The following is a 15,491-nucleotide window of genomic DNA, read 5'->3' as shown; positions in this document are numbered from 1 at the left end:
GATAAATAAATGCACTTTCTATATTGGGTTTACCAATGTGTTTTATGATAACACTAAATTAATATGCTCGGCTATAAATAAATACAAATACAATATTCGGTTTACCAACATAAGATGTGATAACACTAATTTAATTTAAGCCCGCTAGTGAATAAATACACATTGAATATTAGGTTTACCCATGTAAGATATGATGACATTACATTAAAAGGCTCTGTAGTAAATAAATACATTTTCTATATTGGGTACCAAATATGAGCTTAGATAACACTAAATTCATTGGCTCGGAAGAAAATATAAACACATTCAATAACACACGTGAGCTGTAAAAAAATTGGGTTTATCAATTCGCGCTATGTTAACACTAAATTAATAGGCTCTGTAATAAATTAATACACTTTAACTATTGGGTTTACCAATTTGTGATATGTCAACACTAATTTAATAGGCTCGGTAATACATAAATACACTTTCTATATTAGGTTTACCAATTTGGACTATGATAACACTAAATTAAAAGGCTTTGTAATAAATAAATACACTTTCTCTATTGGGTTTTCCAATGTGTGCTATGATAACACTTAATTTTTAGGCTCGTTATAAATAAATACACTTTTTATATTGGGTTTATCGATGTTTGCTATGATAACACTAAATTAATATGCTCGGTAATAAATGAATACACTCTCTATATTGGGTTTACCAATGTGTGCTATGATAACACTTAATTTATAGGCTTCTTTATGAATAAATACACTTTCTATATTGGTTTTATCGATGTGTGCTATGATAACACTAAATTAATATGCTCGGTAATAAATGAATACACTCTCTATATTTGGTTTACCAATGTGTGCTATGATAACACTAAATTAATAGGCCCGGTAATAAATAAATACACTTCTTTATTGGGTTTACCAATTTGTGCTATGATAACACTAAATTAATAGGCTCGGTAATACATAAATACACTTTCTATATTGGGTTTACCAATTTGTGCTATCGACAACACTAATTATCAGGCTCGTCTGATGGGTTCCGTGCTACTGAAGCCAGGATGCTGGCACTAATATTTGCAACAGATGATAGCCGATCGTTATTTAATGACAGATAAACCAACCCACTCACATGGAATCACAAGTAACCATTAAAGGGGGCTTTTCACGTTTTGGTAAATTGACAACTTAAAAAAAATGTTTCAGATTTGCAAATTTTCATTTAAGTTATGTAAGTTGTGATGAAATAGTAATACTGAACATTTACCATGCTCTAAAGTATCCATTATACGCATCTTTTGACGATTTAAAAACCTGAAATTATAAAGCGTTCCAACGCGAAACGATTGAATAATTTTGAGATTTCTGTTGTTGTCGTTATATTTTGGGATACTACGAGTATTGCTTATATAAAGTATAAAATACATCACTCAGTATATGAGCACGGATGGCCGAGTCTCCTAAGCGATAGATTTTTACTCCAGGCGTCACTGTTTCGAGCCCATTTGAGGGTTACTTTTTTCTTTCTCTAATTTTATTTTTGTTTTTTACTGGAGCTTTTATCAATATAAAGCATTTAATGACAAACTTCAATACATGCTAAAATATGTGAAAAGGCCCATTTAACGCAAGCCGCAAACACATGCGACGGCACCTACATTAAAACGAACATATACAGTAATTTGTGAATAATGTTAATCATTGAAATCAATTGCATGAACAAGTAGGGAAAGTAATCTGGTTTGGAAAGACTATACTGTATTATGCATGTCCCATAAAGACACGTGCCACCCTGTTAGGAAATTTGAACCCGGTCCATCTGTCAGTTCGTAGGATGATTCCTTCATGCAACATTTATATATTCTATTCTGTGCATAAGATATCACATTTGTTGTTAGCCAATAAAATGCTTTACAAACTTATATAAAATGGAACCGCAATATCAATTGGCTTAAAACGCCGCATCAATTTCAACATGCACGTGTATTTTTTTTACCAAATCTCAAAGTATCACGATCCGCAGTGTTTCTTGGTGTTAAATGTCTGGGTAGCGTATTCCTTCCCAATAGCCCAAGCACGTTGAACACTCAAAATAAGCATTCGAAATTGATGTTTTTGTTTCAAAGGAACACGATAAGGCTATTGCATACGCAAGTCCTTTACGGTATCAACCAATTGGCACGTTTGTAAGTTATATTATGTTCGACTTCAGAGGGTGGTTTCATTCCTTCCTTTTCTACATCGACTCTCGCGCGTCTCGCGATTGTATTTTAGTTACGGCAAGCCAACTATTCACATGTTGTTATGTGTGTGGATTGTCCTTTAAAGGCAAACCGCACAATGATGTGTACGCAGCGGCAATAGCATGTCATTGAAACAGATATGCCATTCCAAACAGCGTGCAAACAGCGTGCAAACAGCATGCAAAGTGTCATCACTTGTTCCAATTGGTATCAGTTATGTAAATTAATGACTTGTTTGGAAGCAAACACGTGGTGTCGTTCTATAAAAGCAATAAGTTGCTGTTACTTATTTATTTGCTGCAAGGCTACTCAAAATAAAAGAATATAAGTAAATAATTTATTAATCGTATGGCGTAATCGTTCTATTTCAAGTTCTGTAACATCGATCTATTCTTATATCGTCAATTGTTCCGACCGTTTGGTCGCAAATTTATTTCATTGAAATAGCTCAGTTTGAGGTTTCACCTTTAGAAATAATGTGTTTTGTTGACTGTCGCATTAAAAATTTAGAAGCATTCTTTATGATTTAAATTTCTTCCTGGGCCGTAGTTAATGACAACAAAATAATTATTTGGCTGGCATTGAATTTATGATGGCACTGCGATATTCGTGTTAGAAAATGCGATCGTTAGCACAGAGATACATGCAGTTACGACAATCAAAGTGGTTGCAAACAAGTAGTTTCTTTATACGCAGCTCAAGCATAACGATTTAAATTAACGTTCATTGAGCTATATGAATGGTCATAAATAACGCTTGAAAAATGTTGTTTAAATCCAATGGGGAAAATTAATATATTATTAATCATAGCATGTGAGCGTTTCTATCCAAAAGAAAGCAAGCGTATAACAAGTGTTGCCATTCCGTGTGGGTGTCGTTGTAAAATATATTTGCCTGAAACTAATTTACCGCGTACGTCCTTAAAAAGCTATATTGGTTGCATTGTAATTTTGATATATAACGTAACGTTAAATCCAACACAAAGTTTTATTGACTATAATTCAGCAATTTAAAAGTAAAGCAATCGTAAAAACAAGTAAGTACAGTGACCGAAAAAGGAAAATATTCGCAGAAACAAACAAACGTGATTATATAAAAAACAGACACATGTTCGAAGTCAATAATGTAACAATAATTTCTAATTGCCCATAACTGTAATACAACTGCCAATAACGCTCATTGGGTCTTTGTCGACCTGAAATGGCTTGAAGTCACCCGGGGGTGACTAGAAGCCGATTCTTGTCACCCTAGGGTGACTTCAAGCCGATTCATGTCACCCTGGAGTGACTTCAAGCCGAACGGGGGACTAGAATTGGCTTGAAGTCACCCCAGGGTAACATGAATCGGCTTCTAGTCACCCCCGGGTGACTTAAAGCCATTTCAGGTCGACCATGACCCAATGAGCGCCAATAACAGACACAATTTCAGAATAGTCCAAGCCAGCGAAATCGGAGCTTTTAAAATTTCATATGTTCTTAAGTGAAATATACTGGTATGTTGTCTGGAGCGTACTTTGTTATAAACCTTTTCGTATCCATGTAGCAGTTTATATTTGTATAAGTTGATCTTATAATATACAAGTATATATAACGTGATAACAATACCTTTGTATACATGTATAATATACCAATGCTATTTTTATCGCCAGTTATATGATCATTTTCTTAAACAAAAGTGCTTGACAAAAAGCAGATATACAGCTTATTTACTACCAGGTTTCAAGTTATTCCTGGTGTTGTCTTTATTTCAAAAAGCCTTCTGCTATTTTCACATTTTAATTTTACAATTCGTGAATATTGGTGTAATTTTTGATAAGGTTAACTGTGTCTTAAATTATAATTATGTAAGATTTGTTTCAATGGCACTGTGTTGCTAAAAGAAATTACCAATGTACTCAAGGGAAGTTTGTTGTGTTTTTTTTTACCTTAGATAATTAACTGTTCATGAATTGCTATAGAACATAAATAACATGTTCATTTTTAAGAACAATCTATAGCACACAAGCGGAAAATATTTATACTTTTCCTTTCACTTTGAGTGAACCAACCTGCTACTTTTTACAACTAAAAATGCTTGTTAACCAAAGAGAATACACATTGTTTATGAGGTTTAATGAAATACAATTAAATTTCCGATAATTAAATTAAAAACGCGTTTACACATTACAATATGTATATTATTTAGTTACCAACATCAATATTTGTGCAAAACATAACTTATAAAAAAACGCACGTCTTCAATACCATTGTATATAAACATAATTATTTATTTCATGCTTTCCTGTGATTTGAAGGGAAATATAATAAAGAGTAAACTGGTAATTAACTGTTTTGAAAAATGATAACTTATGTAAAGAAATGATACTATTCTATGTTTACCATTTTATAATGTAAACAAGCGGTTAAAAGGATTTAATTATTTTAACATGTGTTATTCTTGGTAGATTTTCTATTTTTATTTTCTCGTGATCAAACAATAAATGTTAATATAGCTGATCACTCGTTAATTAAACTCGATACTCTTCCGAAATTATCAATAAAAAAGGTAACAATCATCGCGTGAATACTTCTTTTTAAAAACAGCAATGTAAATGTAACATTCTATAAAAGCGGAAAGTGTCGCTACAGATGTCCGAACAGGACATGCATAAAGCCGATTTTTCCCTGAACGAGGCTCAAATATTTATTTTAAACTTGTTTGACGGTTTAGCGTATCTGCTATTTAAAGGGGTAATTTAAATTAACGCGAATGCAGAGTTTCGTAAGCATTATATTGGGCGTCGCAACGTGAATTAAGAAAGTAAACATTTCTATACCGCCCCCCCCCCCCCCGCTTTTTTAACGATTAATGGATGCGCACGATAAGGATCTGGGCTTTGAACGTTTAATGGTAAAAACGAATGTATGATAAATGACGATCATATAAAGAGGACATACTTTCATTCATGTAGAACGAATACTCTCTCAACAATACGTGTTAAGTGGTAAAAATAGGTACAGTACTTACAGTCGCATTTCCCAGTGCATTTATTAAACTATTTTCAATAAATGCATTTTTGTACAACATGCGGCAAGATAATTTTACGCATGTATGTAATTTATGCAAATTTAATTCCGGTTAGCCCAGAAACTCAACACGTTCGTATTTCATGCAACAAAAGTTATAGGTCAAAAACTATAGCTAACTACTAGTAACTACTCTTACTTATACTAGTAACTACTCTTAATTCTACAACTACAACTACTATTACTAATATGATATTACTACTATTATCACAACTACTCCTTCTCCTCCTACTACCACCACTACAACACAACTACTACTGCAACTTGAGTTAACGATAACTTTGCATGTAGTAATTAAGGGTATCAACAGTGACTTGTTTTTTCATAAATGTTCTTTATAACAAAAACAGAGTGTCTTGTAGGGTTGACTCTGCTTGTAGTTATGATGGCAGTCTATTGGGAGTTGCCTTTTCCTGAATGTTACTTAAACCATTGTGCCTAGTAGGGATAACTCTGTTGGTAGTTATTAATCTAGTCATTTGTGAGTTGTCTTTTCCTGAATGTTTTTTATCTTTAAAGCAGTGTGCTTAGTAGGGATAACTTTGCATGTTCTCATTTAGGCAGGCAATAGTGGGTTGTCTTTTCCTAAATTAACTTTCATTATTCAAGGACTGTGTCTAGCTGGGGTAACTCTGCTTCTTATCATTTAGACAGTCGATATTGAGTTGTCTTTTCCTGAAGTTTCTTCTTTTATAAAAACACTGTGTCTTATAGGGATATCTCTGCTTGTAGTCATAAAGGAAGTCAAAAGTGAGTTGTCCTCTCATGAATTTTCTTCATTAATGATTTATAATCCCCACTTTACAAACTGTTTCATTGTTAGACATAGAGTTTTGCAATGGTAACCTTCGCATATGACTTAATGCTAGCAACTGATTTCAAAAGTAAATTCGTTTCAGGTATTGAAAGATTTATTGTTTGATCCATTTTCTTATTGTATGCAACTCAGAATTACTTTCTACATAATTGAAATTGTATATCCAGTCCACAGTCAAAAACTTAAAGAATAAATAAAATAAAAAAAGATTTTAAATAATATATTTGTACACGTATTATAATAATAATTTACTCAATCATCACCATTTGGGGTAGTGGCAGCAGGGAATAGATACGAGCAGTCCTTACATGCTAAGCCGACACGACACTTTACTCACGTTAAGCACCGTTTCATCAGAGCGCTGCTAAACTGAATGTTCATTAAATGTTTGAAAAATGGTTTTATCACATCCCATGTAATATAACCATTACAAATATTTTTATCTTACACATGTGTAATATACTTTTAAAGCGTTTTCATTGGCTTAGTTTTCGTTCGATTGTCCAATTGCATTATGTTATTTTGCTGAAATGACGTTGCCACGTCAAATGACGTCACGAAATGTAAACAACATTTTGGATTTATTATTATGTTTGCGTAAATATTTATTTAATTTTCTCATTTAAAAGCATTATATAAAAAAAGATCTGACACTCGTTGTCATATCATACTATATTTTATTAAAATAGTCCAGGAAATTCGTTAGTAAGCTCGCCAAAGACTCGCTTACTAACAAAATTCCTGAACGCGTTTAATAAAATATGGTATGATATGACAACTCGTGCCAGATCCTATATATATACATTGTTATGATTCATGTGTATATGTTTGCGTGAAATCCCGTTCATACGCCCTTAATTGCTACTATTCGAAGTTTTTTTTAAAAATCATCCTCTTAGTTTAAATCCATAATAGTTTTTCAGACAGAGAGCAATCACCATCCCTCAAATTACGAAACGTCACTTTGCGTATGCTGAAGATAAATAAAACTGCGATGAAGATGGCGAAATATTCAATGACCGTGGATTTAAGCGTTGAAACTGAAAAAAAAATGGATTCTAATGCATATACTTATTTTCATAAGTTACTACATTTGTATACATTTTTAACATATTTCTGATGCGTTTGGAGTTTTAAAATATTATTTTATAAGTGGGGCGAGGCACATTTATTTAATTTAAATTAATCTGCCAAATAATTGTATTCATAATATTGTGCGTGTACATGATTTATTTAAGATTATAAATATTTACACTATTTAATAGTATATTACATCAAATGAATTATAAATAAATAATGTGTTATTACATTTAAATTCATGTTAAACGTTGTATATTGACAAAGTAAATTAAGTATTGATGTATCAAAGTCAACATGTTCTAATTCAAGAAGCGTCGTGCGAAAAAGGGCCTTATAACATATCCGAACAGTGTAGCTCCAGATACGTTGAAGGCCTCGAAGTATTTGCAAAGATTGATACGCGAAGGAGCTTCAGCAGTTCATTGAGTCGCGCATCTTCTTCCGTTTCGGTGCATGGGAACCGGATCCTGCTGTCTGCATGGCGTAGCCTGTGTTCAATACATTCATATTCTCTGGAAGATAACGCGATTCCGTCATTGCCCACGTATTGCGCAGGTAATATCTGCCTTTGTTCGCTTGTTACCAAGCATTTGTCGCTTTTTTGAGACACTACAGCTGCGTTCGTCTGATTGCTTTCTCGTTTGTGGTTGAAATTTTTGCAGCTCGGTGTGGCATTGCTGAACTTTTGGTTAGCAGCAGTAGTAGTTATATTTATTTTATTTGGTTTTGGGCTACGAACATCCTTCAGGTGTCGGCTCCAATATGCAACTTGTCCTCCTGGACTTTTTGATACCTGTGTTAATCTTGGAAGTGGCCTACAATATACATTAGATGCTACATGCACACAAATATTGGCTTCTTGCCGACGTAGTAGATAGTTTTGCATTTTTCTAAAAGAGATGGAGCCAATGCTAAGGAGATGGCGCTAATGATAGGAGGTTGTGCCAATGCAGGATGTATCAATTAACAGTCGTATCGCAATGACATTATCACATGACGTACATTTGGTAGATAATGTAATTTGTTATATTTACGTTATATTTCAACGTACATACGAAGGCCCAAAACTTTACAGAACATAAACACATTCTATAATAAATAAGATGTAGTTTTTTTATATATATATAAGTGATCAACTCAATAAAGAAGTCACCCACATGAACAAAACATATTGTACCATATTTACCAAAAATTTGTAATTCTCAATAAAACCAATAACTTAATTTCCAACATTATCAAAATAGTTCATCGACAGCAATATTTGTATACAGTATGATAATTCACGAAATAAATACAAGATGATACTTCTTTTTGAAACGATGATTTGTTTCCCGTAACCCAAATGCTTAATTACAAAAAGGCCAAGATCAACGAATCTTAATTAGGCTCATATATGTTGTTTTTCCCACAATCAACTCAAAACAAAATGAAGATAGCTCGGTCTTTTTCGTTAACTTTTTGCATTATACATGTTTAATGTTCTTATCGTACAAAGACGAACGTTTAAATCCATCAAGACATTATAAGAAAAACTACTTTTTTTCTAATTAAAAATGCACCCGACTCAAATGTGCTGAACATGTCAACTTACAAAAAATAATGTAAGTCCTATGAACATAAAAGAAACCATTATATAAAATATTTCACTTTAAAACAGCTATAAATGTGCATTGGCGCCATCTCCTATTCTGAGCGCCACCTCCTTGGTATGGCTCCATCTCTTTTTGAAATATGAAAATTTATCTATTAGATCGGCTAGAAGCAGATGTTTTCGTGCACGCATTAACTTGTGCATGTTCAAAGCAATCGTTTAATGTAATGAGCGATGTAATTGGCTTGGAATTTGCTCGTCACACAGGCAAAAGACATCGCTTTGCTTGTACGATTCTACCATGCCATAACTTATAAAGGTCCTCACGTTTCCAAATGGATTGTGATGGCATGTTTCTGTACATCTTTGAATGAATTTAAAATCGCTGTCTCGCACTACATTGGCCGATTTTTTAAAAATAAATATTGCGAAATATGTGGAAAAAAACAAACACATATAAAACCGGAACACCATGTAAAATTATCCGTTTCATTTCAAAACATCCGGGTCTGTTCGCCACCTCGGAAGTAGCATTGGCTCATTTATTTATGCATCTCAAAAAAGAGGTGGCGCGAGTGATTAACAGCCGTGTTTTGTCAAGTGGGGATTATAAACCGTTGATAAAGAACATTCAGGACAGGACAACTCACTATTAACTGCTTTTATAACTACAAGCAGAGTTATCCCTATACGACACAGTGCTTTAATAATGACAGTTAATTCAGGAAAAGACAAATCAATATCGACTTTCTAGATGAAAAGAAGCACAACTATGCCTACTAGGCACAGCGCTTTACTAATGAAAGTAAATTCAGGAAAAGACAACCTACATTTGACTGTCTAAATGACAAAATGCACATATATCCCTACTAGAAACACTTCTTTAATGATTAAGAAAGGAAAATACCACTCACTGATGACTGCCATAATTACAACATGCAGATTATCCTTACTTGGCACAATGCTTTACTGGTATAAAAACTCAGGAAAAGACAACTGACTATTGGCTGCCTTAATGACACCATGCAGAGTTATCCTTACTATCCAAACTGCTTTTTATGGTAAAGACAACTCAGGAAAAGACGACTCCATTAATGACTTCAGGCAGAAATAGTCTTACTTGGCACAGTGATATAATAAAACTCAGGAAATTACTATGCAAACTGCTTTAATGATATTTTTTTAGGAAAAGACTACGCACTATTGAATGACTACATGCAGATTATTCTTACTAATCAAACTGCTTTAATGGTATAGACAACTCAGGAATAGACAAAACACTACTGACTGCCTTAATGACTACATGCAGAGTTATCCTTACTATGCAAATTGCTTTTATTGTATAGAAAACGCAAAAAAAGATAACTCACTAATGACTCCCTTAATGACTACATTCAGAGTTATTCCTACTCGGCACACTGATATAATAAAACTCAGCAAAAGACAACCCACTATTGAAATCATTAATTACTACATGAAGGGTGATCCCTACCATGCAAAATGCCTAAATGGTATAGAAAACTTAGGAAAAGACAACATACTATTAAAGTGATATTATGGGCATTTTTCACTGTTGAAGTAAGCTGAAAAGAATTAACAGGTCAAAAGAGTTAGTTAAAATATGGTTACTGACCAATTATCTGCAACTCATCTTGCTTCCAGTTGTTTATAAAAATATATAGAGAATAGTATGTGAGTTTTTGATAAAGATCAAGTTTATCATGCGAGGCTTAGAACCAATGTAGCGCGAGGCTTGCCGAGCGCTAACATACTTCGCGCTGAGCATGATAAACTTGATCTTTATCCAAAACTCACATAATATTTTATTTATCCTATTATTTCCTCAAAATTTTCCATTAATATTAACTGTCAAATATGGCATTTTTTTGTCTTTCCATAGTTGACAAAAACAGATTCTCCAATTTTTGGAAAACCGGAATCTGATCTAAAAATAGCGATAGTATAAACCTTATGTTTATACGATCGTTGTTATACTATCGATTTTCATCTGGTAATAGGATGAAAGTGTATATGAAGTGAAAATACCAAAAATAAGCAACGGTTGCAACACACACGAGGCTTAGAACCGATGTAGCGCGAGGCTTGCCGAGCGCTAACATGGTTCGTGGCGAGCATGATAAACTTGATCTTTATCCAAAACTCACATAATATTCTATTTATCCTATTATTTTGTGATCGTTTATTGTTTAAAAAGAGTAAAAATACTTTAAAATTCAAAGTAACAGCGCTGGTTTTCCAAGATGACTCCGAAGTGTTTGTTTACTTCAACGTCATCATTTGCTATGACGTCACATTGAAACATATAGTGTTCTTAAGATAGAGATCGGAAAACAATGGTATAAAAATAGCGATAATATAAAGGTAAAGTTTATACGATCGTTGTTATACTATCGAATTTCATCTGGTAATTGGATAAAAACTGTTACATGCCCATAATATCAATTTAACTGCTTTAATGACTACATGAAGAGTTATCCCTACTATGAAAACTGTTTTTATTATTTAAAAAAATCAGGTTAATACAACCCACTATTGACTGCCTTAATTTCTACATGCAGAGTTATCCCTACTTGGCAAAATGCTTTAATGGTATAGAAAAGTCAGGAAAAGACAAAACACTTTTGACTGCATAAGCTACTACATGCAGAGTTATCCTTACTATGCAACTGTTTTTATGGTATAGAAAACTCAGAAAAAGGTAAATCACTAATGACTCCCTTAATGTTTACATGCAGAGTTATTCCTTCTAGGCACACTGATATAATAAAACTCAGAAAAGGACACACACTATTAAATTCCTTAATTACTACGAGAAGAGATATCCCTACCACGCAAACTGCTTAAATGGTATAGAAGTCAGAAAAAGACACAACACTATTGACTGCCTTAATGACTACATGAAGAGTTATCCTTACTATGCAAACTGCTTAAATGGTATAGAAAACTCAGGAAAAGACAACAAAATATTGACTGCCTTAATGACTACATGAGGAGTTATCCTTGCTATGCAAACTGCTTAAATGGTATAGAAAACTCATGAAAAGTCAACACACTATTGACTGCCTTAATGCCTTCGTGAAGAGTTATCCTTACTATGCGAACTGCTTAAATGGTATAGAAAAGTCAGGAAAAGACAACACACTATTGACTAAACATACAGTGTTATCTATGCAAACAATTTCAATGGTATTGAAAACTTAGGAAAAATCAACATACTATTGACTGCTTAAATGACTACATGGAGAGTTATCCTTACTATGCAAACTGCTTAAATGGTATAGAAAACTCAGGAAAAGACAACGCAATATTGACTGCCTTAGTTACTACAGACAGAGCGGTCCTTACTATGCAAACCGCTTTAATGGTATAGAAAACTCAGGAAAAGACAGCGCACTATTAACTGCTTTAATGGCTACACGAAGAGTTATCCCTACTATGCAAACTGCTGTAATGATATAGAAAATTCAAGAAAAGACAGTACACTTATGACTGCCTTAAAAAGTCATGGGAAAGTGCTTACCGTATTATATTTAAAATACAGCCATATTGTTACAAATATACACTCAGAACATGAAATGAACAGTTTTGTTTGAGAAAATCACCAACATCATGTTTATTCCAAGTTTTATATGTCTTATTCCAAACTCTTAATACATTTGTTTCAATAGTAAATATTTAGCCAACTTAATTTTGATTCAGCTACACTGTCTTTCAAACAGATTAATGAACACAATAAAAACAAAACAAACACAGCGATGTTCAAATGTATTTTTGACTATCAAACCTAACAAAATATAAAGACATGTTTAACAATTATTAACGTTAACAAACGACAGATTGAAGGATGTTTTCACATCAATAGATTTATCATGCATCGCATTCATACCAACTCAATACCTCAGTTAACAAATATTTCATGTACATCTTGGTTTCTATGTTAAGGCAGGAGTGTTATTTTACTTGTTGAGAAAATGTTGTTGTAGGTTCTTTTAATATTTATACTTGTATGACTGGTTTACTTAAAATAAATGCTAGGGTACAACATAAATGATACTTTGTTTTTTCAGATATTACACAGTGCATCATATGCAAACATTAGTTTAGTTTCAACCTATTTGTTTTAGCTCGATTGCATCGAAAGCCTCAGGCTTTTTAAATGCTTTCGAGTCCGTTTCCTGGGTCTAGAACCACTCCTTTGTGTCTTTGGGGGATATCTAAAGAACGCTCCCACAGTAGGGATCGAACCCGTGACCACTCGGTCGCTAGGCAGACACCTTATCCGTTACACCACGACAACCTTAAATGCAAACATTACAATTCATTATATATTTATACTTATAATGTGTACTTCAGTATACAGCTCTGTTCAGCTAATGTGCTGATGGTCAAACTAGATTCAAATGTAAACATGCTATTTTCAACAACAGTTTTAATGAAAACATATGTTAAAACAGTTTTAATATTATAGACATAATTATTCATGCATGAGGAAGAAATATATAAATACACACAAGTACTCGTGTAATCAGGAAAATGACAACAATATATTGTTCATGAATAATAAATAATGATCACATATTACATGAAATATTTCAATAAATGCAGATTCAATAACCATATGATTTATAGATTACAATTGCTACTGATCTAAAACATTTTAGAATGATGTAAACTGGTCAAATACAAAAAATCTAGGTAATGCAACAAAAAAGACATTGAAGTATCACAGATTGCCTACATGAAAGATGAATCAAACACATTCAGCATCTATTCAAACATGCCCTGTTTCAGTGCATAATGTGGCTCTATTTGCTTTCCCAAATGTTTCCTAGACCAGGTACTTTCAGGCTGTACACTTTAAAGAGGCCTTTTCACAGATTTTGGCAGATATTGAAGTTTGTCATTAAATGCTTTACATTGATAAATGTAAACATTGGATCTAGAAAGACTCAGTAACAAACAAAATTAAAATGAAAGAAAGTAAAGAAATAACACTCAACTGGGCTCGAACCACTGACCTCTGGAGTGAAAGTCTAACACTAAGACCACTCGGCCATCCGTGATCATACAATGAATGATGTAATTTATACTTAATACAGGGACCTATACAATTTGGTCCCTGCTTTATATAAGCTATCGTAGTTGTGTCACAAAATATGACAACAACAACAGAATTATGTTATCGTTTCGCGTTGCAATGCTTTATAATGTTCAGGTTTTTACTATAGTAGTGGGGGACATATTGTTTTTGCCCTGTCTGTTGATCTGTTGGTTGGTCTGTTGGTTGGTTGGTTGGTTTGCGCCAACTTTAACATTTGCAATAACTTTTGCAATATTGAAGATAGGAACTTGATATTTGGCATGCATATGTATCTCATAGAGCTGCACATTTTGATTGGTGAAAGGTCAAGGTCAAGGTCATCCTTCAAGGTCAAAGATCAAATATATGGGTCAAAATCGCTCATTTAATGTACACTTTTGCAGTATTTCAATATTCAAGATAGCAACTTGATATTTGGCATGCATGTGTATCTCATGGAGCTGCACAATTTGAGTGGTGAAAGGTCAAGGTCAAGGTCATCCTTCAAGATCAGAGGTTAAATATATGTGGCCCAAATCGCTAATTTTATGAATACCTTTGCAATATTGAAGATATCAACTTGATATTTGGCATGCATGTGTATCTTATGGAGCTGCACGTTTTTAGTGGTGAAAGGTCAAGGTCAAGGTCATCCTTCAAGGTCAAATATATGGGTCAAAATTGCTCATGTAATGTGACTTCTGCAATATTGAAGCTAGCAATTTTATATTTGAAATGCATGTGTATCTCTATGAGCTGTACATTTTGAGTGGTAAAGGGTCAAGGTCAAGGTCATCCTACAGGGTTAAACGTCATATAGGGGGACATTGTGTTTCACAAACATATCTTGTTAAATCGGTAAAAGATGCATATAATGGATATTTTAGAGCATGATAATGTTCAGTATTACTGTTTCCTCGCAAATATCAACTAATAAAACTACAAAAGAAATTTGCGAATCTGAAACAATTTTATTTAATATTGTCAATTTACCAACACGTGAATAGGCCCCTTTAAGTCTGAGAGAAAATTTTAGATGCATGTATTTGGAATTCAATAAGTTCCTTCCACACCAACCTGCATCCCCAGTTGAATTTAAGACTCTTTGGTAGTTGGGAAAAAGTTGTGTATCAAAGCTGCAATTTCCGGCTTTTTTATTATAGATCTTTGACCAATAATTTTCCACAAAAAGTTACGGGAAATCATTTTAAAACAAGATGTGTTTGTGAAACACTATGTTCCCCCATATATTTGACCTTTGACCTTGACGGATGACCTTGACCTTGACTTTTCGCCAGTCAAAATGTGCAGCTCCATGAGATACACATGCATTCCAAATATCAAGTTGCTATCTTCAATATTGCAAAAGTTATGGCCAATGTTAAAGTTCCACGCAAACAAACCAACAAACCAATAAACCAACAAACAGACAGGGCAAAAGCAATATGTCCCCCAGTATAGACTGATTGAATCCAAAGCCACCCATAAACAATATGAACAGAAATACAAAGCAGATAAATACAGATACCGTAAATACTCTCAGTTTTCGGACACTCTTAATTTGCAGACGACCCCTTGGTATTTTGGCAAAAATATTT

General features: G+C 33.5%; 1 protein-coding gene across 3 annotated transcripts in view; it reads right to left on the bottom strand.

Moving 5' to 3' along the window:
• LOC127881770 (uncharacterized) overlaps window positions 1-15,491 on the bottom strand; it is a 136,378-nt gene that overhangs the window by 84,033 nt on the left and 36,854 nt on the right. The gene's annotated exons all lie outside the window — the stretch shown is intronic.

The sequence above is a fragment of the Dreissena polymorpha genome, chromosome 5 (genome assembly GCF_020536995.1).
Source record: "Dreissena polymorpha isolate Duluth1 chromosome 5, UMN_Dpol_1.0, whole genome shotgun sequence".
NCBI lineage: Eukaryota > Metazoa > Mollusca > Bivalvia > Myida > Dreissenidae > Dreissena > Dreissena polymorpha.
Note: the sequence above shows the minus strand (reverse complement) of the source record. Positions and strands in the feature narration are given on the sequence as shown.